Source organism: Takifugu flavidus, chromosome 4 (assembly GCF_003711565.1).
Source record: "Takifugu flavidus isolate HTHZ2018 chromosome 4, ASM371156v2, whole genome shotgun sequence".
Classification (NCBI taxonomy): domain Eukaryota; kingdom Metazoa; phylum Chordata; class Actinopteri; order Tetraodontiformes; family Tetraodontidae; genus Takifugu; species Takifugu flavidus.
The window spans coordinates 1,832,315-1,841,665 of record NC_079523.1 but is presented as its reverse complement, the minus strand read 5'-3'; the positions used below and the strand labels follow the sequence as shown (position 1 = coordinate 1,841,665).

Sequence of the window (9,351 nt, the reverse complement as noted above, 5' to 3'; positions counted from 1 at the left end):
GTGATGCCCCGTGTCCTCTACTGGGACCTGGGAGCTTGGACCCCGGGTTCCCTGCTCTCTCCACGGATTAGATCAGGGTCACACCGGGTCCAAGACCTGAAGTGGAACCATCCGGCCGCTCTGATTGGACAGCAGATCATTAATGATGAGGGGATGTTTATCTGTTCTGATCTCTGAATGCTGTTCATAAGGAAACCTTCACAGAGCCTGTCAGACTGGCCCTGGCAGGGGGTGGGGGGGGCAGGAGACACTTCCTGGATGATCAGGCATTGACGACATTGACTGGACCTTGGTTCTTCCCAGACTTCCAGTAAATCCAATTAGGCACTTCTTGGACATTACATATCGCGCATCAGCCTCCACCCAGTAGCGTTTCCCTTCACCCGTCCAGAACATTTCACTCTTTTCCCATCTTAAACTTAACTGGAACGTTATTTCTGGCATCAACAAATTACATCTCATATAGCAAATCAGTGGAAACGTTCAGCATCTGATTTTGGTTTGCTTTCTTTCTTTGTGCGTGACCTCGGGGTCGTCTGAACTCCCGTTTTAGCTCCGCTGGCAGAGACGCTCGCAGCTAAAGGCTGTGGGTGAATACGCGGCTGTAAAATAGGTGCGTGCACGTGAGAGGAGATGGAGGAATCGCTGCAGGATGAGACAAATGCGCCGCCCGTCCGTTATGATCTGTGGAAAAATGTATCTGGTCTAAATCCACTAATTAAACCCAGATTAGATCCCACTAATCAAACTCCTTCGGATCCGTCGATGTTCAGCAAAGTCAATTACATCATATCAGTGAATTGGACTTTCTCATTCCATTTTCCTCCCCCTCCTCCCCAGTTTGGAAATTAAGGCAAGAGCTGAGTGCACTGACTCGAGAGGGGGGGGGTTGGGGGGGCAGCAGAGCCACGTGACTGCGGTGGGCAGCAGCCCTGAGCCGCTCAGCCTCCTCCCAGCTTCATCAGGCTTAGCCTGCTGTGTCATATCTGCTTTCCAGCTGACAGAAGCAGCAGAAAAGCCTCCACGTTCAACTAATGAAGTAGATAAGGTCCAGTCCACAAACTCTATTCCTGGGGCAAGAACACACATCAGTGGTTCCCACAAGCAGAGTGCATCTTCAGCAGCGGGGAGCTATATGAATGATTTAGGCTTACATTTATGGAAGCGCATCAGCTGTCGCCGGTTAAAAGCCCAGATTGGCTCGGAGGACCTGACAGAGGCCAGAGTGGCTGGGAGTTATGGAGGAGCCCGTGGAGGCCAGCGGGCAGCTGGCGCCGCCCAGTGTGGCGAGATGAGACTCGGGACCGGATGTTGTGACAGGAGGAGGAAGGAATCCGGCGTGCCGGTCCCCACGCCCAGCATTCCCCGAGTCTTCCATATCCGCTTTCGAATAACCCCGATATTGATAAGCTTTCAGGTTTGCTTTATCAGACGAGGCCTGGGAGGTTCTCGCCTCCCCCCTCTATCATGAGACGCACACTTGAAGCGACAGCGGAGCAGCGGAGCAGCCCCCCCCCCCCCCCCAACATTATCCCAATAACTGTGCCAGCACACAGTTGACCCACGTGCAGAAACTTTGCTTCTCAGAGGGTTACGACCAACCTGACCTACATTTCTGTGTTGGGGCTTCACCGCATGAAGGCGAAGGACTCATATTATGCTCCTGATGCCCTGCGCAGCGGCACGCTCAGAAAGACGGCTTTCACACGGCAGACCCAGTTTATTTACTCCTGCCTGGCATGTGACTTCAATATAGAGTTTAATATTTTCACTGGGGTGTGACGGTAGAACCCTGTATTAGCTTTGCGCTTCTCGTTATAAACACATTTGATAGGCAAATGAAGTTTTTTATATCTTAAAGTCAGTGTACATATGGAAAAAAGCACCTAAAAATATACAATTTTGGGAAAAGAGCCATGAAAAGGTGTTTGCTAGCCTGTGCATGAGTCACCAGATCAGAGCAGGCTCCATGAAATTGATTAGCATAGCATATAAATAGTATAGCATAGATTAACATATCATAGATTAGCATAACATGGTGGTGTTTTTATTTAAAAGTATAGCACCTACTGCTCACTTATATTTGATGTGTGTGTCTGAGGGTCTAATGTCAGATACTTGAGAAGCCTGCGGTCCTGCCAGAACCGGGCCCTCCCATACGGTCCTCCACCACTCCTGTCCCCGGCTCGGAGCGGTGGGTCTAAACACGGTGAAAGAGATCTTCATTACGTGAGTGTTTAGAGGAGCTCAACTGTTTGTTTTCTTCTTCCTGTCAGTTCCAAACCCATATTCTCGAGGGGCCACCGCGGATGAAACGTGGCATTTCAAAGACGGCACACAGAGAAGGAGAAGCGTGTATAATGCGCCGCAGGTCTCTCGCTGCCAGTTTAAACATATTTATGGACATCATACAGGCGCCGATGTTAGAAACTATAGATAAGGGTAGAAAAAGAGAATGTGGTCTTTTGAAATCATCTTTTAAGGGTGGATCATGCACCATCTGTAGGCTCCAAAGATGTGTGGCAGCAGAAGAGCTAGCTGCCAGCAGTGTCTTCAGAGGCAGAGAAGCTGGTTTCCTGGCATCCTGCGCTCCTCTTCCTCATTCAGCTCGTCTTCCTCTGGGCTCCTTCTTACTTTTTGCCAGGTTGTTTTTGCTAATCCAGTCTGCCCTTTACTCCTGTCTCTGAATTTAATCTCTAATCTTTTTTTTTTTTCTCGTGTTCAAGCTACGACCGGTTTTATTCCCAGTATTCAGATGACCGGCTCTTTGTGTTCCGGTCCAACTCTGATCTTCAGCAGTCAGTTTCAGCTACAGACGCTCATTTGCTCCTCAGCTTTTCCACTTCAAATTAAACCTCCTTCTTCAGTACATGTCTGTAATTAAATCCGAGGGCTAATTTCAGTATTTATCACGTTTTCATAATGTGCCGCCTGCTGTTAGAAAATAAGGAAATGATGCAAAACCTATTTTCCTGTATGCGGCTGAGCGGCGGGCTGTGATGTGCACTAAAAAGGTGCTCGTCCTTTTGAAGCATCAGAGACAAGAACGGGCTCAAGCTTCAACCGGAGAGCTTTCAAACGGGAGTCCGCTCCGCCCCGCGGCCCACGGCTCTCATGCCGCTCCGCCCCGCGGCCCACGGCTCTCATGCTGCTCCGCCCCGCGGCCCACGGCTCTCATGCTGCTCCGCACCACAACTCCAAATGCAATTTCACCTCAACGGCCTTGAATTTTTAATACAAAGGTGCTACCTTTGTCCTCCCGGGAGGTGGAGTATTCAGCTGTGTGGAATGTGATCTGGCACTCGGAGCACTTTTGGAAAGATGTTCTATTTCAGCACAAAACGGGCCGGTACCAATCACGGTTGGGCTGAAGACCTTTGTTAGTGCTCTGTTATTCTACAGGGAGGACGCAGGACAGACTCCTCGTCCGTCCATTTGTCCGCGGAGAACTCGTTATTGCTCGGTTGGGGGCGGTCGATGAGGTGTTGTGGTGAAGACCCACACAGGTGGAGGGGGAACGTGCACGGACGGAGCCCAGCCCTGCGTCTCAGAATGTGCTGATTCAGTCTTGTGTTAGCAGGAAGTGAAGGTTCTGGTGGAACGGCCGCCGATCACATGTCGTCAGTTCAGGACCGGAGAACCGGAGCTCGGCACCAATCTGGCTAAAACGTAGCGCAGTTGTCTCCAAATGTTGTGCACGCGCCTCCTTTTCCTGACAGCAGGTGAAGAGGAAACATGGCTGAAAGCTCTGCTCCTGTTTCCTCACCAGCCATGCGTGACCTTTCTCTCACGTGCACAACTGGAGTGTGAAGCTCCCGAGTGCCACATTTAGTACTTTCACTGCCCTCCAGTGGCTCCCTGTCAATGGTACGTTCTCCCTCCCCCTCCCTCTCTCCCCAAAATCCCCCCTCCCTCTTGCTCTCTCTACCTCGCTCTCTCCCTCGCTCTCTATCTCTCCTCTCCCCTCTCCCCCTTCTCTCTCCCCCACTCTCTTTCCCCCTCTCTCTCCCCCCTCTCCCCCTTCCCCCCTCCCTCCTTGCTCTCATCTCTCTCTCTCTCTCTCTTTCCCCCTCCCTCCTCTCTCCCCTCCCTCTCTCCCTCTCTCCTTCCCTCTCTCTCCTCCTCCCTCCTCTCCCCTCCCTCTCTCTCCCTCTCCCCCGCTTTCTCTCTTTCCCTCCCCTCCCCTCTCTCGTCCCCCCTTTTGGCTCTCGCTCTCTCTCTCTCACCCCCTCTCTCCTCCCCTCCCTCTCTCCCTCTCTCTCTCCCCCCTCTCTCCTCCCCCTCTTTTCTCTTTCACTCCCTCTCTTTTTCCCTCTCCTCCCCCTCTCTCTCCTCTCCCCCTCTTGCTCCTCTCTCTTCCTCCCCTCTCTCTCTCTCCGCCCTCCCTCTCTCCCCTCCCTCACTCCCCCCTCCCTCTCTCCCCCCTTTCTCCCTCTCTCCCCTCCTCCTCCCCCCTCTTGCTCTCTTTCTTCTTTCCCTTCCCTCCCTGCTCTCCCTCTCTCCTCTCCTCCCTCTCTCCTCCTCCTTTCCCCCCTCTTTCTTCTCTTTCCTCCCTCTCTCGTCCCCCTCGCCCCCCTCTTTCTCTCTTTCCCTCCCCTTCTCCTCCCTCCTCCTCCCTCTCTCCTCTCCCCCTCTCTGATCCGTCCCCTCTTCTCTCTTTTCGCCTCTCTCTTGCTCCTCTTACTCCCCTCGTCTCCTCCCTCCCCCCCTCTCTCCCCTCCCTTCTCCTTCCCTCCTCTCTCCCTCTCTCCCCCCTCTCTTTCCCCCTCTCTCTCGTTCTCCCCCCCTCCTCTCTCTCTCTCCCCCTCTTCCTCCCTCCCCCCAGCATGCCACCAGCCTAACCAGTTCCAGCAGTGCTGCTCAAATATTCCCAGAGCTAAAGTGTCAGCATCCAGATCCAGGAGATGTTTGGTGCTTCTGCTTCTCTCAGGATTGTTTGTCTCGCTGCCCCCGAGGCAGCAGATGAATTACTTCCAATGCAGTTATGGAAGTAACAAATTACAACCCCCGTAATTTCATAATGGAGTGTACAAATAAGCAGCACAACTCCCCCCTTTTATTACTCCAACTGTATTTTTAAGACTCAATTGAACAAAGGAGGAGAGCTCCGCAAAGCAGAACCAGATGTGGCTCCAGGTTTTTACTGAAACTGTGAGGAATGTACAGCTCCGTGTGTGTGTGTGTGTGTGTGTGTGTGTTTGGTGTGTGTGTGTGTGTGTTTGTGTTGTGTGTGTTGTGTGTGTGTGTGTTGTGTGGAGAGAGACGGTAGGGGTCAGTGGGGTGGGTCTGTCATCTTCTGCATCTTCTGCTGTCATGTTTAGAGCGTGGGGGGGGGGTTGGGGGGGGGGGGCAGGACGGGGTGAGATGGGACAGGCAGCAGGGGGCGTTAGTGTGTTTCCAGGCAGACCACCAGTCTGCTGCGGCCCCCAGCACGTCTGGCCTGGCCTCACCTGCCTGGCAGACCACACAACTGGGACTGGAGTGGGAATAACAGCAGATGCCCAGCAGCCCCCACCCCCCACCCCCCCCACCCCCAGCTCTGAGGCTGCTGCTTGTTTGATTATTTTCATCCCAAAATCTTCACGCCAGAACAAAACCAAGCCTTCGATCTTTGATCCTCCGTGTTGCGAGGAGCTGATAATGATCCATCCATCAGTCTGAACATGCAGCATTACTGATGTGGTTATTACCTCTGCATGTCTTTATTAATGAGCTTATTAAGCTGTAACACAGAGGCTGACTGATGAGGATTTATGGCTCATAACTACCTACACAAACTCACGTACCCTCATTACGCGCCACCATCGTAAACGCAGCCCGCTGAATGGTGAATCTTATTGTTGTTAGTCCATTGAGATTCAGTCTAAAGGTGAGTTATTATGGGAGGAAGTGGTTTGTTAGGGGAGGAAGTGGTTTGTTATGGGAGGAAGTGGTTTGTGCTCTAGAGGAGCTCCACATCCACAAAGGTCACCTGTAAACTCCTGTTACATTATTAATGATCGGCACTGCCAAACTGGAGACGGTCAATAATCGACTAATTAAAAGATCCATGCAAATGAAAATCTTTGTTTAATTAAAGTATAAATGTTGTGCGCGCTCTGTCTCTGGTGTTTTTCCCTGTTCCAGCTGCTCCTCTCAGACATTTAGCCGACCTCCGTATTGCAGGAATGTTGTTTGGCATTCTGGGAAATGTCAGGACCCTCCCCGTCAACGGTGTGTGGATTACCAGGTGTTGACCCAGAATCGTCGCCTATTACAGCCCGCCTCCCCGTGCGTGCGAGCACGCGCGCCCTTTCAGTGCGTCCGGTTGCCGTTGCCGCGGCAACGCTGGACTGACATTTAAGAGGCGCGGTTGTTAGGAGAGGCGCTAACGACCGCGGTGCCCCTCTAACTGGAGCATGTGATCCGAAGTTCCTCATCATTTCTGCCTCCTCTCAACATTTCCGTGAGAGCTGAGGTCTTTCCTCGTCCATCATTGAGCCGAACTCTGGAAGCTCGTCCCGGTGGCGGTCAGCCCGCGTTAGGTTAGCACCCACGCCGACACGGAGCCACACGCACTGGCTGCAGGCGCGTCTGTGTTGTGCAGCACCGGAATTGCTCGAGTTGTAATAAAAGGTTTGTTTTTTAAGCCTCTCTCACACACACACACACACACACTCTCGCTCGCTCTCTCTCTCCCTGCAATTCTGTCCTTTGAAGGCTTTTCCAGATGTCTGATATGATGTGATCCATGTCAGAGCCTCTAAACTCTGATGGAGCCCCCCCCCCGAAGAATTTCTGGTTCTGCACCTGGTGTCTTTCAAGCGAGGCCAACACAAAAGGCCAGTTGAGGCGTATCCTTTAAGAGGGTCATGTGTTCAGGCTTCCTTTCACTTTTTCTCTCCTTGAACTTCTGAAGGATGTGCACCAGCCTAAATACCTCGGTCCGACAGCGGGTCAAAGCACGGAACGATGGACGACTCGCGTTCCGGGGATTTGGCGACACCGTCGGCGAGGTCCGGGGTTGTCCTCTGCGCGGCCGTGCGCTCCCGCTCTGTCACTGAGCTGCTTCTTATCATTCTTCGTGAGCTTTTTTTCTTTAAAACAAACGTCCTGACCCGACTTTTCCCTAATGCGGAGTTAACGAGAAGAGGTCAGGCGAAAACACTGATTTCTTTGTCTGCGTGTTCTTCCCCCTTCCACTAATTGTGCTAATAGTTGTTATCATCATTATCGTGGTCATTACACCCATCAGTGCTGGTAATGGCCACGTCCTCATTACCGCCACCTCCGTCACCAGTTTAATCCACCTCATCACCTTCTTGTCACCACACATCTACAGACTCGTCACCATCTGAATTGACATTTTCCATTCGCCCGGCAGAAGCTAAGCTAGCTCTGTGAAGCTAAGCTAGCTCTGTGAAGCTAAGCTAGCTCTGTGAAGCTTTCCCTCTGCATTCATCTGGTCCTTTTCTCCGACGCTTTTGTGGCAGCGACACGGCCCGAGAGCGTCCCTCCAGGTCCACTTGTGACTCGGCTACTGTTCAGACACGTCGTGCTTTTGTGCTTTTCGAGCTGGATGTGTGCATTTACAGATTCCAGCATTCCTCGCAGTCCTCCCTCTTTCCCTCCTCCACTTTTATGGATCCCGCCTTCCTGTTCCCTCGGCTTCGGAGCCCGGTCTCGGGTCAGAGGGATGGATGTTGCGTAATGAGTGTAATTGTGCTAATCCTTCCGCTTTCAGAGCGCTTTTATTCGTGCGTGCTGTTACCTAATGTTTATTGGCTCATAATTTGTATTCTGTGTATGATTACGTTTCCTCTTCCAGCGGTTTGCCAATTATGGGCTTGCACTTTCCTGCTGGCTGCCACAGTACTTGTTGTTACTTTGACAGCACCTTGTAAATAACAACAGGAGGGTGGGACTCGTGCAGGGAGCCCAAATTACCGAGAATAAAAAAATGACAAAAAAAAAACCCAACCCGTCCAGCTGTTCGTTTTTATGTTCAAAAGTTTTGCGCCCAGCTGCCAACATCCACCGCCATAACTTAGAAGTTTAATTGACACGTGGCGTTCAATTATCTGGTGCCTGCTTGTCTCGGACTCCCAACATCTCGCTGATTTTTCACTTACAGCACGCCCTCATCCAACGGTCCGGCAGAGGGAATATTAGGTCTGGAATTTGGTGGTTTGTGGGCTGGGTTTTGACGTGATGCCTGCGATGGCGGGGGAAGGGAGAGGTGGGGGGTGGGGGGTGGGGGGGCTTTCAGGTCAGGCCTTGTTTATTCCAACAGCTTTCCAGGAGAGAAAAGAACAAGTGCTGTCAGAGTCACAACACGCTGCTGATGAGCTTTGCTTTACATTGTGTTCCTCTCTGCCTCCCCCCCGATTTGAAGATGCTGTAAACAGCGTCTGGATGTTGTCAGTCTCACGCTGTCTGAGCCCCAGTGATGAACAAAGTCGTCTTTGAGCTTGAGACAACGCACCTCCCGGAGGATCTGCCGTCGGTTCCTGCCTCCCTCAGCCGACACCTCTGCTGCAGCATCAGGAGGACGCCGCCGCCGCGCTGCAGCGATGTCCTGCTAGACTCATTAGCATCAGAGGCACATTTTTTCCCGGCCGCACTGGCTTCTGGACCACTAATCTGCTCCATCTGATTCCCTGACTCCTCGTTTCCCTGCTGATTCTGAGAGGAAAGTCCCTTCACCGCTATCTGCAGGGTCTAATTTAGCTGTCTCCCCCCTGTCCGACCTCTGCTCTCATGCTAGCTTCTCGGGGAGGCGGCTGAAGGTTGACGGAAGCGGCCGACTCGTCCTGGACGCGCTTGTCCTTTACAAGATGTTTGTTTTTCCATTAAATTCACTTTTCACAAGACAGTCCTCTTAAAGCTCGTTCTCTTTCCTGAGGTAGCAGTTGTTTATTTCAAAGTTGAAGCTGGGGTCAGTGGTTAGAATGTCAGTAAAAAAAAAAAAACATGGGTCAGAAAGAAAGAACAGTGTAATCATCCTTTTTTTCATGTAAGGTTGAATCAGCATTTAGACTCTCCAAAGCCAAGGGTTCGGGTTTTTCTTTTCCAATTCTGTCTCCTCTTCTCTGATTAACTCGGGAAGAATGTTCTCTGCAGTCTTGTGGGTCACTTGTAGAACCGCTGACCGGCAACAGAACATCAACAATAGTTTCGCATCACAAAAGCACAACCTGCCTTCTACGTGGAAGCCTCCCAACGTGCACGTTAGAGGGGACACGCGCCAGCCTACGCGTGAGAGAGCGAGCCGACACCTTCATGAGCCTGAAGGGATCACGTCACCCCACCCAGGTAAACCCCGGTGGGCAGCACGAACCCCCTCCGCCAATCAGGTTCCACGAGCACGCG

At 52.0% G+C, this 9,351-nt stretch overlaps 1 long non-coding RNA gene across 1 annotated transcript; it reads left to right on the top strand.

Annotated features, from left to right (window-relative positions):
* The first annotated feature begins 6,138 nt into the window (after positions 1 to 6,138).
* On the top strand, positions 6,139 to 8,854 carry LOC130524332 (uncharacterized). Its single transcript, XR_008950104.1, has 2 exons — positions 6,139 to 6,615; positions 8,375 to 8,854. It is a non-coding gene; the product is annotated as an uncharacterized LOC130524332 (long non-coding RNA).
* Positions 8,855 to 9,351: the final 497 nt, after the last annotated feature.